This window comes from Ranitomeya imitator, chromosome 4, assembly GCF_032444005.1.
Source record: "Ranitomeya imitator isolate aRanImi1 chromosome 4, aRanImi1.pri, whole genome shotgun sequence".
Lineage (NCBI taxonomy): Eukaryota > Metazoa > Chordata > Amphibia > Anura > Dendrobatidae > Ranitomeya > Ranitomeya imitator.
This window is the reverse complement of record NC_091285.1, coordinates 686,207,163-686,225,806: the sequence shown is the minus strand read 5'-3', so window position 1 is coordinate 686,225,806 and position 18,644 is coordinate 686,207,163.

The window sequence follows — 18,644 nt, the reverse complement described above, 5'->3', positions numbered from 1 at the left end:
CCGACTGATCATAAGAGCTCACACACTGTTAGGGCTGGCGGAATGCACCAAATAATAAAAGATAATAATAAGGTGCGTTTACAGCCCTGGGTCCACCGTGCAGTGAAGTTACCTGAAATTATATGGCGGTATAGTAGATGAACACATGCGGGTTAACATCACCCGGTGTGTACAGAGGCAGACTCTGTTACTTCACAGAATCGCATCACCAAGGAATAAAAAATGCCGTAGCCTGTTAGCTCACAGAGCCCAGCGAAGGGCGTGCTAGTGTATAGTCACAGAACTCTGCCCCAAGGACACAGGGTTAGAGTCCCTCTAGGCCCACAAGTGCTCAGCACCAAAACTGCGGTGCAAGACAGGAAAAAGCTTAACTAAAGATTTACCGCACAAAGTACATACAGCGCCGCTCTGTCGAACGCCACTAACCACCCTGATTAGGGCCTGGAAAAACGCACTAATTGTGCACGGCACTGCACTGGCGGTCGCTGCTAATTTGACGCAGTATGATCATGCTCTTGTGCTGGATTGCACTATCTGGTGCTAGTCAGCTCCAAACACCCAGACCACATACAACAACGCTTGGGAGGGGATTGATTAGCAGTTTTCACCAGAACACACATGCTTCCACACACATGATATAAAGTTTATACTAGCGCATGGCCATGCGAGCCTTTTAAAGATGTAGCCTTCCGGGACCTTCCCAGTGGTCCAATCGGAGCTGCTACAGGACCTGAGCATGTGACCTCCGACCTCCAATGAGAGGTCATCCCACAGAGTTGCTTAGTAGACGAAAAGCACGACTTAGTCCCTGGAATGTCTACTCGCCGCTGATCAATGCTGGTTACAAAGGCTGAACCTGGGATGGCAGCTGTAACCAGACGCACAGCATCAGCTGGAGCCAGACTCTGGGACCGATGTCTCTGTCGAGTACTCTCCACTGTGGCTGGGGAAGAATGGGAGACCGTAGAGGACATGGTTCGAGATTCCCCCTGTGCAGCCTCAGGAACTCGACACCTAACACACTCTACATGAGAGAGGAATCCACTGGCATTAGGAGCTTAGACTAGACAGGAGAGAGAGGACCCCACTGACCATAAGAGCTTACACTCTACAGGAGAGAGAGAGGACCCTGCTGACAATAAGAGCTCACACTCTACAGGAGAGAGAGGACCCCACTGACTATAAGAACTCACACTCTAAAGGAGAGTGGAGACCCCATTGACTATAAGAGCTTACACTCGACAGAAGTGAGAGAGAACTCCGCTGACCATCAAAGCTTCCATTCTGCAGGCAAGAGAGAGAACACTACTAATTATAAAAATGTGCACTCTACTTGAGAGATGACCTCACTGGCCACAAGAGCTTGCACCCTATAGGCCAGAGAAGCATTTATCCAGTGACTCTGGATATGTAAAATGACCCTGGTATACCAACTGTGCTATATTGAGAACTGCTTTTGTATGATGACTCAGGTACTGACCACCACAATTACATTTTCCTGCTCTCTAATGCTTCAGCAGTGTGGGAAATGGCGCCAGGAAAGTTTCTGCTTTTTTTTGCTTATCACAAATCAAATCTCAAAATGATCAAATTCACGTAAAACTGGGAATCTCAGAAAATTTGACTCTGTTGTTTGCAGATCAATCCACTCAACTCTACATTGATTTATTAATTTTGTCAGATATTTCTTTTAATCCCTTACTAACATTCTCCATACTTGTACGGCACAAGTTGGTAACGGGTTTATTGAGTGGATTCATGGTGGAAGATCGCCAAAATCTTGGCAGACAATGTCTATGGCTATGTCTTAGGCTTCAGTCAGGTGGCCATTAAAAATCTAACAGATCTAAACACAATTTTAAGACTGGCTGACTACAGTACTCTCCTGAGCTAAGTGTTATAACATTTGTATGCATTTGTATGCAGCATGCTGGGGTCAGAAGGGCCACAGGCCAGTCTGAGCATTGCATTCCATTCTTAGCCAAATTTTTATGGCCATCTGACTGAGCCCTTAATACCAGGACCTATTTCTAACCACCAGGGTTGGAGCTCAGGCATGGGGGAACTACATTCTATGCAAAAATTGGTGCTTCAATGACATAATTGTTGGGTGATAATGGATTGCTGAGGGTACGTGTCACAAAGTGACTGTCCTGGTGTAACACGACCTGATGGGTCGGTCACAAAATGACGGAACACACAAGGGTACGCCGGGGACACTTTAACAACGGTGGGCCCTGACGGTAGGGAACGGGAATGGGCACCTCCTGCACTCACCTGAGGCTGTGCCCTAATCTTACTACGCCCCTATACGGGTTCTTTCAACCCGTCACTGACCAGGATACCTTGTCCCTCACTTGCCCTGCTCTAATCCCTATGTAGGGAACTGGCAGCTGAGAGCACTGGTCCCACCGCTGCACTAATAAAACAAAAGGAAAGTTACACAACAAAGGGACAAAGAAACAATAACACCACACTTAGCTTTCTCTGCTGCAATGCACCGCACAGCAGAGTAAGGCACCAGGAATAAGGATTCAGCTGCAGAACCAAAGCACTTAGCAAGCAGCAATTCCAGGAAGGTTGGTATCCAAAGGACCTGCATAACCAACAGTCAGCTGATGCACCAGGTGACCTTTTAAAAGAGGGTGGGAGTGATAACAAATATCAGCTGACCCAGCAGCAATGCAATGCAATATCACCAGCGGTCACCGGGGGAAGAAAACTGCATTAACCCCCAATGACCTGAAAGGAAACAACATTTTAATCTGAAGGAAACCAGATCTGCCACAGATCCAAACATAGATCGTGACAGTACCCCCCTTTCAATGAGGGGCCTCTGGACCCTCAACACTGGACCTCACCAGTAAACAACCTACAATGAGATTGTCTTAATTAGCAAGAGTTCACCTCCTCAGCCATCTGACCCTCAGGTTTACGGTGAACACGGCACGACGGAGATGACAACGTAGGTGGCACAAATTTCCAGAGTGCCGACCTGTCGAATGAGTTGTATATGGGCATTACTGAGGGCAACTCCAACTGGTAAGTCTTCGGACTGACAATGGCTGACACCTGATATGGCCCGATTACCCTCGAACTCCAGATTCCAGTTCCACACTTCCACCTGATACTTTTGGTGGACACCCATATGTAATCATTCACACACAGGTCCAGACCTGAACGTTTATTTTCACGCATGCGTCTGCCACAAGATGGTGAACTTTTTACAGAACCGACAACAGAGGCGTCCCCCTGTGTCACCAAACTCACACCCTCACTATGCACCGAGGGAACCACCACCCTCCTGTGACCCTTCCTCGTAAGAGGTCTCTGACATACCGGGTTAGAAAGTAGTGAGGGTAGAGTCTTGCCCCTGCTCCCTTCAAGCAACTCTACTGCCCCCACTGGAGAAGGGGTAGGTTGTAGAAGGACGGCTGAGATCGTAGCTCCTGGGCAGCAGTCCTCACACGACTGACCCCAGCTGACTACTTCTCCGGACCGCCAGTCTATGACCGGGTTGTGTTTTTTCAACCAAGGGAGACCTAAGACCATGGGAGTAGGTATGCCCTCCAAGACGTAGCATGACAGGGACTCCTCATGACAAGCCCCTATATGCAGATGTATATTGTCTACGACTTAGGTAATGCTCCCCTGGCTGAGTGGGGAAGAGTCAATGGCCTGGAAGCTTAGGGGTCTAGCTAACGACCTATTCACCAGGCCATGGGTCTGGACAAAATGAGCATCCACCAAATTGACTCCTGCTCCACTGTTCACAAGCACCGAAACATTCTCAGTTACCCCACCGACAACCACCTCAGCAGGTAAGGTACACTGAGATGAGAAAATGGAGGAAATATACAATTCCTGGTCGCTTCCTTCCACACAACCAGGGGGACGCGACTTTTTAGATGGAACAGGTATTTTGGCGCGAGCTGGGCAGACATTGATAAAATGACCAGTCTGCCCACAGTAAAAACATGCCCCCACACCACGGCGAACCCCAGTCAACCCCGTTTGGGAACCAACTCCTCCCACCTGCATGGGTTCGTCTGCCTGGCCAGGTGTGTCCTGCTCCCTAGAAAGGACTACTGAGGGCACATTTGGTGTATGCCTCTCCCTCAAGCGTCTATTCACCCAGATGGCAAGGGACATGGCAGCCTCCAACGACTTGGGGGCGGCGTACTGTACCAGAGTATCTTGCAACCTAGGGGACAGACCCTGCACAAAATGGCTCCTAAGGGCAGGGTCATTCCACTGTGTGTCTGTGGCCCACCTCCTGAACTCTGAACAGTACTCCTCAGCCGGCCGACCCCCCTGCTTGATCTTACGGAGTCGGGATTCCGCCAGGGAAAAGCCATCTGGATCACCACACACCAGCGCTAGAGCCGTAAAAAACTTGTCCACCGACCGTAGGGATGGAGAATCGGTCGGCAGGGAGAAAGCCCAGGATTGGGGATCTCCCTTAAGAAGAGAAACGATGATTCCCACCCGTTGTTCCTCACTCCCTGCTGAACGAGGGCGGAGCCTGAAGTACAACTTGCAGGCTTCCTTAAAAACCAAAAATTTATCTCTCCCTCCAGAGAACCTGTCTGGGAGAGATAACTTGGGTTCTGGTTGAGCCTGTACCTGAGTCGATGCCCAAAACCCCAGCATTTGCTGCAGCTGCTGCACCACCTCACTACGCAGCACCTTACACTCCTCGGTGAGTGTCTGTAGCAATTGGGCAAAGGCCTGCATTTGGGCCATGGCTCACCAGAAAAAAAAGAGTAGTTGGGTATAATGTCACAAAGTGACTGTCCTGGTGTAACACGACCTGACGGGTCGGTCACAAAACGACGGAACACACAAGGGTACACCGGGGACACTTTAACAACGGTGGGCCCTGATGGTAGGGAACAGGGAATGGGCACCTCCTGCACTCACCTGAGGCTGTGCCCTAATCTTACTACCGTCCCTATACGGGTTCTTTCAACCCGTCGCCGACCAGGATACCTTGTTCCTCACTTGCCCTGCTCTAATCCCTATGTAGGGAACTGGCAGGTGAGAGCACTGTTCCCACCACTGCACTAATAAAACAAAAGGAAAGTTACACAACAAAGGGACAAAAAAAACAATAACACCACACTTAGCTTTCTCTGCTGTAATGCACCGCACAGCAGAGTAAGGCACCAGGAATGAGGATTCAGCTGCAGAACCAAAACACTTAGCAAGCAGCAATTCCAGGAAGGTTGGTATCCAAAGGACCTGTATAACCATCAGTCAGCTGATGCACCAGGTGACCTTTTAAAGGAAGGTGGGAGTGATAACAAACATCAGCTGACCCAGCAGCAATGCAATATCACCAGCGGCCACCGGGGGAAGAAAACTGCATTAACCCCCAATGACCTGAAAGGAAACAACATTTTAATCTGAAGAAAACCAGATCTGCCACAGATCCAAACATAGATCATGACAGTACGTTGAAGACCCCAGTTTTAGGTGTCAAGTTCCCACCGCTGCACAGGGAAAATCTCAAACCATGTCTGCTGCGGTCTCCCATTCTCCTCCAGCCGCAGTGGAGCCTCCTCAGCAGAGACGTCAGTCCCAGCGTCTGGCTCAGCCTGATACTGTGTGAATGGTTACTGCTGCATTTCCAGGCTCTGCCTTTGAAGCCAGCACTGGTCAGTGGCGAGCTGGCTTTTCTGGGACTAATTCCTGCTTTTCATGCACTGAGCATGCCCATGGGAGGACTTCTCATTGGAGGTCGGGGGACACACACTCAGGCCCTGTAGCAGCTCCTATTGGTCCATCAGGAAGGTCCTGAAGATCTGCAACTATAAAAGGTTTGCATGGCCGCACAGCCATGTGCTATTATCAAATGTGTTTGGCTTATGCCAGTGGAAACTAAACCACTCTATTCATATGTGGTGTGAGGTTGTAGCTTTGGGACTGTACACTCAGGCAGGCAGCTAGTGTCAGTGGGGGCAATTAGCCTTGGCTTGTCATCTGGTTAATTCATGTGTACGGTTAGAATAGAAGAGGTCCAGAGCAAGCACAACCTTGTTAGGGTAATAGTTTTGTGTACAGCACAACTCTGTGAGGTAACAGAGATCGCTTCCAGTTCACACTGGGTGAAGCTTAACCCACGTGTGAGCTCAGAGTTTATCAGCCATTACTTTGCAGCAGATATCTCTGCACTGTGGACCCCAGGCTGCGAATGCACCTTGTAGCTACCTATCTATACTCGGTGCGTTTCGCTAGCCCTAACAGTATACTAGCACCAGGGTCTGGCTAAGTAATGGTGGACAAACAGCAATTGCAGGGGTACATCCAGCAGCTGGAGGGCAGGTCAGCAGCTCTTAAGCGTGCAACCTCAGCTGTGGATGTTACCGCAATAGCTGTTCAGGCTGCTAGCGTGGCTGCAGCAACTTTAACAACTGCCATCCCTGTTCCGACCTTATCCCACCTCCCGCTGCCAGAGAAATACTCTGATGACAGTAAATCATGTAGGGGTTTTGTGAGCCAGTGCGGTATACACCTCAAGCTCCTGGCTGCACGTTTTCCCACAGAGCGGGCAAAGGTGGGATTCATTATTTCTCTTCTGTTGGACAGGGCATTGGAGTGGGCTACACCGCTGTGGGAGCGCGATGATCATGTGGTGCAGAGTGCTCCTCGGTTTTTTAGCACTCTGGAAACAGGTCTTTTTAGGACCTCGAGACACCCATGATACTGCGCTCCAACTGTTGGCATTGACTCAGGGTTCGTTCTTGGTCAGCTATTTTGCTGTCCAATTCTGGACCTTAGAATCTGAGCTGGAGTGGCCGGATAAAGCCCTCATGTCGGTATTTTGGAGGGGGCTGGCTGACCATGTGAAGGACACTTTGGCCACTAGGGAGATTCCCACCACACTAAAGGAGCCCATAGCAGTATCAACTCGCATCGACCTTCGTTTTAACGAGCGAAGGTTGGAACGAGCCCCATGTAGGCAGAGGTTTCAGCTGGCTCCCACCTTTGCCAAACCTCCGGAATCTCCGGTCCAGGCGTCTGAGTCACATGAGGCCATGGAGGTGTCATGAGCAGGATCTAAGTCCCCGACCGCTCGTGCACTTAAGGTTTGTCATGTTGGCTGGCAGTCAGGACACGTTGCCTCCATGTGTTCTCAGCGGTTGGGAAAACGTCAGCGTCTAGTGGTAGTCAGAGGAGGTACACTAGACACGGCAACATTTTCATCCAAACTGTCCTTCTACCGGACAATTACCATAGGCCCATCCACTCTTAAGGTAGAGCTTTGCGTGGACTCTGTGGCGGAGGGCAATTTTACGTCATCTGCTTTCACTCAATACCCCTGGTGATGCTCGCCAAACCTGTGACTGTTCGAGTGGTAAAAGGGTCGACACTACCCTCACAGATTACACACCAAACCATTCCATTCACTCTTTCCATGTCTCCATCTCATGTGGAGATTATTTCCCTTCTAGTCATTCATGAGGGAATTGATGAGGTCTTGCTGGGGACACCATGGTTAAGCTACCACTCTCCTCATATAGACTGGTCCTCAGGGAGAATTCTGGGATGGAGTAAATCCTGTGAGGGTAGATGTCAGAGGGAGTGCGTTCAGGTTGCTACAACTGAGGTGCCCGCATATCTTTCCTCTCTCCCCAAGAACTATTGACCCTATGCGGACGTGTTCTCCAAAAGGGCTGCGGAGACCCCTCCACCTCACCGCCCCTATGACTGTCCTATTGACCTCTTTCCTGGTGCAGAGCCTCCCCAGGGTTGAGTCTGTCCGTTATCTCTACCGGAGAAGGAGGCAATGTCCCAGTACACCCGAGAGAATCTGACAAGAGGATTCATTAGGAAGTCAGTGTCACCTGCAGGGGCTGGGTTCTTCTTCGTGCAGAAGAAGCCTGGAGAACTACATCCATGCATAGACTACAGGGGTCTTTACGCCATCACCGTTAAGAATAAGTACCCACTACCCCTGATATCTGAGCTCTTTGAAGGGCTACGGGAAGCCAGGGTATTTACTAAATTAGATCTGCGGTGTGCTTACAACCTGATTTGCATCCTTAAGGGGGACGAATGGAAGACGGCTTTTAACACCAGGGATGGGCACTAGGAATATCTGGTGTTTTCCTTCGGGCTCTGTAATGCCCCAGCCGTTTTCCAAGACATTGTGAACGACATCTTCTGGGATATGCTCACCACCTCTGTCGTAGTCTATCTGGATGATATTCTCATCTACTCTCCAGATATTGACTCCCACTGGAGAGATGTTTGCAAAGTCTTCGACCTCTTACAGGCAAACTCCCACTACGCCAAGTTGGAGAAATGTGTGTTTGAGCAGGAGTCCTTGCCTTTCCTAGGTTATATCATCTCTGCCCAGGGATTTGCTATGGATCCTGCCAAGCTACAGGCTGTGAAGGACTGGCAGGAACCCCATTTTCTTAAAGCGGTGCAGCGCTTTATGGGGATCATTAATTACTATCGCCAGTTTATTCCCCACTTCTCATCTTTGGTAGCTCCCTTGGTTGCCCTCACCAAGAAGGGAGCAAATCCCAAATTCTGGTCGGAGGGGGTCTCCAAGGCCTTTCTCGCTATTAAGTCACACTTCGCTAGCGCTCCCATTCTACATCGTGCCTATGTAGATAAGCCGTTTATAACGGAGGTAGATGCCTCATCCATTGGTGCTGGAGCAGTCCTCTTCCAAAAGGACGCTCAAGGTTGGAAGCATCCTTGCTTCTTCATTTCCAAGACCTTTTCTCCTGCGGAGAGGAATTATTCCATCGGGGACAGGCAGTTGCTAGCCATGAAGTTGACTTTCTCAGAGTGGAGACACCTCCTGGAGGGGGCTCGCTTTCCCTTCCATGTTTTTACAGACCACAAAAAATTGGTGTACTTACAGACAGCCCAGCGGCTAAATTCTCACCAGGCCAGATGGTCCCTGTTCTTCTCCCGGTTCCATTTCACCCTCCATTTTCTTTCCGGGGAGAAGAACATTCGTGCCGATGCTTTCTCCTACTCCGTAGTGTCATCAGAGGAGGAGGAGCCTCGGTTAATTGTCCCTTCTGAGAGCCTGAGAACTATGGCTCCGGTTTCGCTAGAGTCGGTGCCCCCGGGCAACACTTTTGTGCAATCAAATTTGTGACCGGAGGTTCTCTCTTGGGCTCATTCGTCCAGGGTGGGTGGACATTTTGGTACCAAGAGGACATTTGAGCTTCTGGCGAGGACATACTGGTGGCCACATATAGCTCATGACATCGGGGATTATATTCGGGCGTGTGTCTCCTGTGCCAAGAATTGTTCTCCTTGGCAACGGCCTGCTGGGCTACTTTACCCCGTGCCGGTGGAAGACAGGCCTGAGAGATGGTCAGGATGGACTTCGTGGTGGGCTTACCTAAGTCTCGTAGCTGCACCATTATCTGGGTAGAAACTGATCATTTTTCTAAAATGGTGCACTTGGTGCCACTTCCACAGTTACCTTCTGCACGGGCCTTGGCGGCATTGTTCATAAAACATATTTTCCGTCTGTATGGCATGCCTGACAAAATTGTCAGTGACCGGGGTCCCCAGTTCACATCTCAGTTTTGAAGAGAGCTCTGTCTATTACTCTGCATTGAGCTGAATCTCTTTTCTGCATACCATCCTGAGACGAATGGGTTGGTAGACATTTTGTCTCTGCTAGGCGGGATGACTGGGCATCCTTGCTTCCTTGGGCGGAATTTGCTTTGAACAACGCCGTAGCCGACTCCACTGGGCAGACTCCATTTCTCCGTAATTATGGCCAGCATCCGCATGTCCCTGTGCCCATGCCTGTGTCATCCACTGATTTCAGGATGGCAGACTGGGCAGTGGATGTATGTAACATTTGGAATCGCACACAGAATGCCATCCGGTCCTCCAAGGAGAGAATGAGGGTTTCTGCCGATGCACACCGGTGCCCCGCTCCGACCTTCGCTCCTGGCGACTTAGTGTGGCTCTCCGCCCGTAACATCAGGTTGCGAGTTGAGTCCACTAAGTTTGCGCCTCGTTACATTGGTCATTTCAAGGTTCTGGAACAGGTTAACCCTGTGGTCTACCTTTTTGTCTATTCCTCCGTGACTTGGAATCACAGACACATTTCATGTTTCCCTCTTAAAGCCCGTCTATATGTCCCGGTTTTCCGAGTCATCTGCTGGGACATCAGGTTCATACACGGATGAGTATGAGGGGAACTCTACCTTGGGGTGCAAGGTGGTATGTAGCAAAGAAATATTATCTGGTATTGGAAGGGTCACAGCCCAGAGGACAGAATCTGGGAACTTGTGGAGCACATTTGGGCTCCGCTGCTCATTGCAGCCTTTGAGTGTAGCGAGGCTCAAGGAGGAGGGGTAATGTTAGGTGTCGAGTTCCTGCCGCTGCACAGGGGGAATCTCGAACCATGTCTGCTGCTGTCTCCCATTCTCCTCCAGCCGCAGTGGAACCTGCTCAGCGGAGACGTCGGTCCCAGCGTCTGGCTCAGCCTGATACTGTGCGATTGGTTACTGCTGCCTTTCCAGGCTCTGCCTTTGTAGCCAGCAACGGTCAGCGGCGAGCAGGCTTTTCTAGGACTAAGTCCTGCTTTTCACGCACTGAGCATGCCCACGGGAGGACCTCTCATTGGAGGTCAGGGGTCACACGCTCAGGCCCTGTAGCAGCTCCTATTGGTCCACCAGGAAGGTCCTGAAGAGCTGCAACTATAAAATGTTCACATGGCTGCACGACCATGCGCTAGTATCAAATGTGTTTGGCTTATGCCAGTGGATACTATACCACTCTATTCATATGTGGTGTGAGGCTGTAGCTTTGGGACTCTACACACAGCTAGCATCAGTGGGGGGCAATTAGCCTTGGCTTAGTCTGGTTCTTTCTTGTGTGCATTTAGCACGGAAGAGTTCCAGAGCAAGCACAACCCTAGTTAGGGACCGGGTAATAGTTTTGTGTACAACACGACTCTGTGAGGCAACAGAGATCGCTTCCAGTTCACACAGGGTGAAGCTTAACCCACGTGTAAGCTTAGAGTTTATCTGCCATTACTTTGCAGCAGATATCTCTGCACGGTGGACTCTGGGCTGCGAACGCACCTTGTAGCTACCTATCTATACTCAGTGCATTCCACTAGCCCTAACACCCAGTGCCTGTCAAAGGAGTCTGTGAGTTTTACTATATTCATTAATATTGTGGGAATTGCTGTATATAGTAAAAGCAATCAAACAATCGTAGGTTCAGGTAATAAATACAGTGACAAGTAAGAAAAAAGTTTTGAAAAATATGAAAAAACTAAAGATTCAAATCACCCACTTCAAATAAAGATAATAAAACATACCAAGAAAAAGGCGACCTACCCTTTAATCAAAAGCAGAAAACTATTCAAAACACCAAAATTACACTTCTTTGGTTATTGTAATACTTAAAAAAGTGCCGTAAGAAGTGATAACAATTTAATATCTATCTCCAAATGATATCAATAAGAATGTCATCTCACCCAACAAAAAAAAAATCCTCACACACTTCTGTCAACCAAAAAAATTAAAGCATAACAGAAAATGGAAAATGAATCAATGTTTTTCCAAAATCGGTAAAAAGTGCAGGAAAATATTTGCACTGCCACAAAAGTATTTTCAGCACTTTTGATAATGATGGTGTATCATGAGCATGGGGCACGTGTTTGATGAGGGGAGAGGGTTTGCAGAGCTCAGACACGGCGTTCTTGTAAACTTTAATTTTTATTCCTAACTTTATGTATGCACATTGCGGCTAGCCAATCAGGGCACAGGAAACACTCACAATGTCAGGACATAATGGCTTGTGTCATTGGCTGCTGAAATCACATGTCCCTCTCATGTAAAGAGTGGATATCTTGTTTAAGCACCATTTTGACGCTGTAACAACGCAGAAAGACTGCTCCTGATTCTGGCACTGTAGCAGCTAGAGTTTAGGTAGCTGACTAGACGGTTGTTTCTTACTCAGATAGTTTAGCTAGGCAGCGTCTTGTGTAGCTCTGAAATTGACCTTCCAGCAATTGTTTTGGCCTTTCCTGAAGTCCACAGAGAAAGACAGCAGTGCACTAGTTATATGTTATACAAGTGTGTTGTGCACTGCTTCTATTGTGCTCCATGCACGAGTATAGCATTCAAAATCTTATTTTTTGCACTAGCCAAATATGAAACAGCATACCATATCCCACTTTGTCAGTTAGTGCTGTGGTGACACCGTTCTGTGATTTGAGCGGTTGTGCATGAAAAAATATTTTTTGGTGCAGTTGCTAGGGTGATTCACCATGTCATATCTCACCATGTTATTAAGTGGCAGTGAAATTCCACAGTGTGCATAGCTCATGCACATAAAAAAAAGTCTGTTGGTAAACATGATACAGCCGCCGTATTCCATGTTGTAATTTTGTGGAATTGATATGAAGCTGTCTGCATACCTAACGCATATTAAAAAAAATAATATTTTTTTCTGTTGCAAAACATGACACAGCCCACTGTATTCCACTTTGTAATTTTGTAACAGTGATATGAAGTTGTCTGCACACATAATGCATATTAAAAAGAATATTATAGTTTTATATTTAATATATATTTTTTTCTATTGGTGAACGTGATACAGCCCGCCGTATTTGATGTCGTAATTTGTGGCAGTGATAATAAGCTGACTGCAGACCAAAAGCACATAAAAAATTAATTATTTTTTCAGTTGCTAATCGAGATACAGCCTTCTATATCTAACCTTGTTATTTAATGGCGTTGAAATTGTTCTGTGTGCAGAGACCTGTTGCACATCAATTTTTTTTTTTTCACAAACGTAATGTAGCAACCAAGATCTATGTTTGAAATTGTTTTGAGCCAATCTTCTAGGTTATGTGCATCTCTGGCATCCCGGTTCTTACGGCATCTTTTATGCCTAGCTTGATACACGCACCTGTTACACCTATCTTCTGGCGAGCATCAAATGCTCTCTGGTACTTGGTGTTGGGTAAGGGACTAATCATTGTAGACTGGATCCTGGATCTCATTCCTCCTGTAGCCGCCCTGTTATTGATCCTGTTGTATGATTCCATTCCCACCGTCGTCATGCTTTTCCTGATCAGTTCATCTAATGACACGTCGGCCATGTTTCTCTACAAACCTGAACCTTACCAGCAGCAACTGTAGGAATCAGGGCGTTCCAACGCCACGGACAATCTTCTAGATTATACAGGCCTTATCCACACTAAAAATATATATTTTTTATGTTACTAATGTCACACAGAAGGGGAGATCTCAGTTTGAAATTGTTTTGAGCATGTAGTCAATGTTATACAAGTCTCATCGACAGGTCAAAAAAATGTCTTCCATTACTAACGTAATACAGTAGGGGAAATCTAATTAAAAAATTGTTTGGAGCACATCTTTTTGTCATCCAGCCCTCATCCACACTTGAACAATTCTTTCTTTTTATACAAATGTAATACAGTAGAGAACATTTCACTTTGAAATTGTTTGGAGTATGTAGTCAATGTTATACAGGCCTCATCAACAGGCCCCCAAAAAACTCTTTTGTTACTAACATAATACAGTAGAGTAAATCTCAATTAGAAATTGTTTGGACATGTAGTCAATGTTATACAGGCCCCCAAACATTATTCTGCTACTATAGTCATACAGTATGGGACATCTCACTTAGAAATTGTTTGGAGAGTGTTATACAGGCCTCATCAACAGGCCCAAAAATATCCTTCAGTTAATAAAGTAATACAGTAGGGGACATTTCAGTTTGAAATTATTTGGAGGATCTAGTCAATGTCATACAGGCCTCATCCACAGGCCACAAAAAGAGTTTGTCGGTTACTAGCGTTATACAGTCGGAGATATCTAATTAAAAAATTGTTTGGAGCATATCTTCTTTGTCATACAACCCTCTTCCACACTGAAATTATTTTTTCTGTGAGTAATGTGATTCATCACGCCATATTTCATTTAATTTTGTACCCCTGAAATTCAGCTGTGTGCAGAGTTTGTGCAGAGTAAAAAATCTAATTTTTAGTTGCTAACAGTGTGCCCCTAGCACACTATCTGAGCAACATGACTGGGAAAAAGCGAGGCTGTGGTGGAAGAGGGATTAGGCTTGGTGTTCGAAGTGTATGTGGGGTAGGTGTTAATGTGACGTCCTATCCAAAGACAACTGCCAATTTCTGTTGCTGGATGTTGTAGTTTTTAGTCTGCTGCAATGTTCTTGCATAATTGAAGTCTCTGATATCTTTAGTGGGGCTTATGTGTTTAATGTTGCTGCTGATGGAGATATTAACTAATTTGTGAAAATGTGAACAGTCCTGCTTGGGTGTCCATTTGCTGAGTTGGGTGTATTGGAAACCTGTTGGTTAGGGTTGAGCGACTTTTCTTTTTATAGGATCGGGTCGGGTTTCACGAAACCCGACTTTTTCAAAAGTCGGGTTGAGTGAAATCGGCTGATCCTATAGAAAAGTCGGGGTCGGGGTCGGCCGAAACACGAAACCCAATGCAGTGCATTGGGTTTCTAATGGTTCCCAGGGTCTGAAGGAGAGGAAACTCTCCTTCAGGCCCTGGGATCCATATTCATTTAAAAAATAAAGAATAAAAATAAAAAATATGGATATACTCACCCCTCCGGCGGACCCTGGACCTTAGCGGTGTAACCGGCAGCCTCCGTTCCTAAGAATGAGCGGGTGAAGGACCTTCGATGACGTCGCGGCTTGTGATTGGTCGCGTGACCGCTCATGTGACTGCTCACGCGACCAATCACAAGCCGCGACGTCATCGCAGGTCCTTCACTCTCTCATTCTTAGGAACGGAGACTGCCGGTTGCAGCGGTTGCAACCAGGGCGCGTCCGAGGGTGAGTATATTCATATTTTTTATTTTTATTCTTTATTTTACACATAAATATTCATCCCGATCCCGATTCCCGATATCGCAAAAATATCGGAACTCGGGATCGGAATTCCGATACCGCAAATATCGGCCGATACCCGATACTTGCGGTATCGGAATGCTCAACACTAGTGTTACCTCTAGCAGTAGGCTTCCAATACGTCAGTCCTCCACTGTCTGAGTAAACTACCCGTGTTACTGTCCATACATTTTTCTGACAATGGCAATCTACAAAACTGATATGTGTGCCACCTGAGTGTGGCTGAGCCTCAATTTCAATTTTCTTCCGTTTTGTCACTTATTTAGGCTAATAACTCTACATTCGCTTTACAGACATTACTGGCACTGTCACCATTTGGACTCGCAATCTAAATTTACTATCTGTATGCCTTTCTAATGTGGGTAGAAAAATAATTACTGGGAGTAAACCCTCACAAACACGAGTAGAACATTCAAACTCTTTGCAGATACTGTCCTTAGTGGGTTAGAACACAGAACTCCAGCGCTGCAAGGCTGCTAATGTTTTTGAGTTGATGACTGAACGTTTCTGTGGTTGGAAGGCTATCAATGCAATGCAAACTGTGTGCCTCACCGCTGTGTTGAGGAAAAGCACTGTTGAGATTGTCTTCCAGCATGTTTTGATACTGCAGCATGGGCGCGTCACTTTCCAGGGGGGGGAAGCAACTGGCAAAATTTACTTTTGTATTGTGGTTAGAACACACTACTAACCCAGTAGTCAGCACTATTTTGAATCATAACTACAACCCCTGGCAAAAATTATGGAATCACCGGCCTTGGAGGATGTTCATTCAGTTGTTTAATTTTGTAGAAAAAAAGCAGATCACAGACATGGCACAAAACTAAAGTCATTTCAAATGGCATCTTTCTGGCTTTAAGAAACACTAAAAGAAATCAAGAACAAAAAATGTGGTAATCAGTTATGGTAACTTTTTTAACCAAGCATAAATTGGGAAAAAGTATGGAATCACTTAATTCTGAGGAATTAAGTGATTCCATACTTAAGAATTAAGAAGGAGCTCATGGATCGTTCTCTTTCATGAGGTTTAACTCCACAGTATGGTGGGATAACAATCAAGCTTTCTTCCTCCATCCCCTCCAGACGACAGACAACAGAGGGAATCAATTTTATCTTCATATCCTAAGTGTTGCACGTTCATCACCTCTTCTTTCTCATCCTTTTTATGGTCCTTCTCCATTTGTTCCTCTTATGGCAACCATCTGTGAGATGATAGACCTGAACTTATAGATATTGTTGGACTTGCCTTGGACTATGCTAATGGATCATTAATATAATGTTAATATACCATAAGTTATAATCTGTAAATTAATTTGTTATATTATGCTATGTGTTTACTTGTACAGTATGATGCCAAACATTGTATGGCATTTCCAATGAAATGTGTGATATGAGGGGTTAGATTTATATGCACCAGTACATTTTGTGGGAAAAAATCAATATATAGAACATGCGCAAACATGGCGTAACTGAGTAGTTGGACTAAAGTCTGAAGTGATGAATATAGCACAAAGAGTTAACACACTGAGATTGTTCTGGGGAATTGTCAGTAATGGAAGAGTGAAGATAGAATTAGCATGTCAGAGAATGAGCATGGTAGACCATTCAGGTGAACAGCCAGTATGAATGTGATGTGTATGGAGGCCTATCGGAAGGTGTGTGTGAGATAGAACACTTGCAGGTAAGAGGTGAGTAACAATTGTCAATTAGTATGCCATCACTAAATGTAGCTGAAGAAGATGGCGTTAAATCCGCACTGACAAGTGATGTAGGTTGCAGTAAGAAAACTTCGGAAATTTAAGTGCGGTATTAATTGTAACAAGATGTTTCAAAGCATATTTGCTTTCATCCTCAGGTTGAACCACAGAATTGAACAAAACTCATTGATATACTAAAAACAGCATTTAAACGTTTACTTACTGCAACCTAAACCCCTAAACCACGATCAACGAGGACTTCACTCCACTGTCTCCAGTTATATTTGGTATTTTTTCAGTGGATCTGTAACAGCCAATTTCTTCAGCTGATCTAGGAGTTATGACTGTCATAACCATCCAAGGTGAGCACGTTTCTTGCTTTTATTTCTCATTTAACTCAGATAAGACCCCAATGAGTTCACAGTCTTTCCAGTTTTTCCTTATTATCACAGGGAACTACGTAGGAGCAAAGAAGCACACGAACTCCAGCCAACATTGAAATTGACAAGGCCTGATCCTAGGAGGTTCAGGAGGTCAATCTATATGTGAGAGGTTCTTCACATTGAGCAGGCAAGAAGAGTATATCTGCCAAAATAGTAAAGATTACTCCCATAGGCTTGAAAAGTAGCAAAAGCAAAGTTTGACTGTGAGTTGACTTTGAGTGCCTGATCCTGAGATTGAAGAGTATTTCAGCATTAGAGTAATCCAGAGACAAGATTGAAGAATTATAATGTGGTGAGCAGGCACAAGACCAGAGTTATTTCAGGGCATTGCTGCCAAAAGATGTGTTCACGAGTAGTGTTGAGCATTCTGATACTGCAAGTATCGGATATCGTCCGATATTTGCGGTATCTGAATTCCGATACCGAGTTCCGATATTTTTGCGATATCGGGAATCGGTATCGGGATGAATATTCATGTGTAAAATAAAGAATAAAAAAAAAATATTGATATACTCACCCTCGGACACGCCCTGGTTGTAACCGCTGCAACCGGCAGCCTCCCTTCCTAAGAATGAGCGAGTGAAGGACCTGCGATGACGTTGCGGCTTGTGATTGGTCGCGTGAGCGGTCACATGAGCGGTCACGCAACCAATCACAAGCCGCGACGTCATCGAAGGTCCTTCACCCTGCATTCTTAGGAACAGAGGCTGCCGGTTACACCGCTAAGGTCCAGGGTCCGCCGGAGGGGTGAGTATATCCATATTTTTTATTTTTATTCTTTATTTTTTACATGAATATGGATCCCAGGGCCTGAAGGAGAGTTTCCTCTCCTTCAGACCCTGGGAACCATCCAGGATACCTTCCGATATTTGTGTCCCATTGACTTGTATTGGTATTGGGTATCGGTATCGGTATCGGCGATATCCGATATTTTTTGGATATCAGCCGATACAATCCGATACCGACACTTTCAAATATCGGAAGGTATCGCTCAACACTATTCACGAGAAGAGACTGTAACCAACCCCATGAATGTATTCTGTTCTCCATTTAGAAGAAAGTAAAGTTTTTGCCTGAGTGAAAAAGGTATTTGTGAGCAAAGTTTTGCCAATGTTAGCTTTTTCCTGCATACCAATTGTCTACCTCTGTAAAATAGGCAATAGGCATGAACAAAGAGTTTGTAACCATCAAGCTTGTTGACTTCCAATAAATAAAAATATCATTGATTTGTTCCTTGCTTTAGCCTGTATTTTTTGATATTCAAGGGTCAGTAAATCCAGTAAATAATATTTAAACTGACACACCACCCAGTACAGGTACAGCACACCCCCTTGCAAGTTCTTCATTATCTTACAGCATTCATGGTTAGACATTTTCTTGAAGTCAAATTACAATTTTTGAGGAAGACCATGTTGGATGACACTAAGCAGGCAAACAATAAAAATAAAAAAATGCTAAATATTGCAGATCACAATATTAACTATTTATTGGACAAATATTGTATTATCTCTGTTTCTTCTCATGACATTTTCCCTGGAATTCATCTCAGGTCTGAATAGTATGAAAAAACATTTTGGAAGA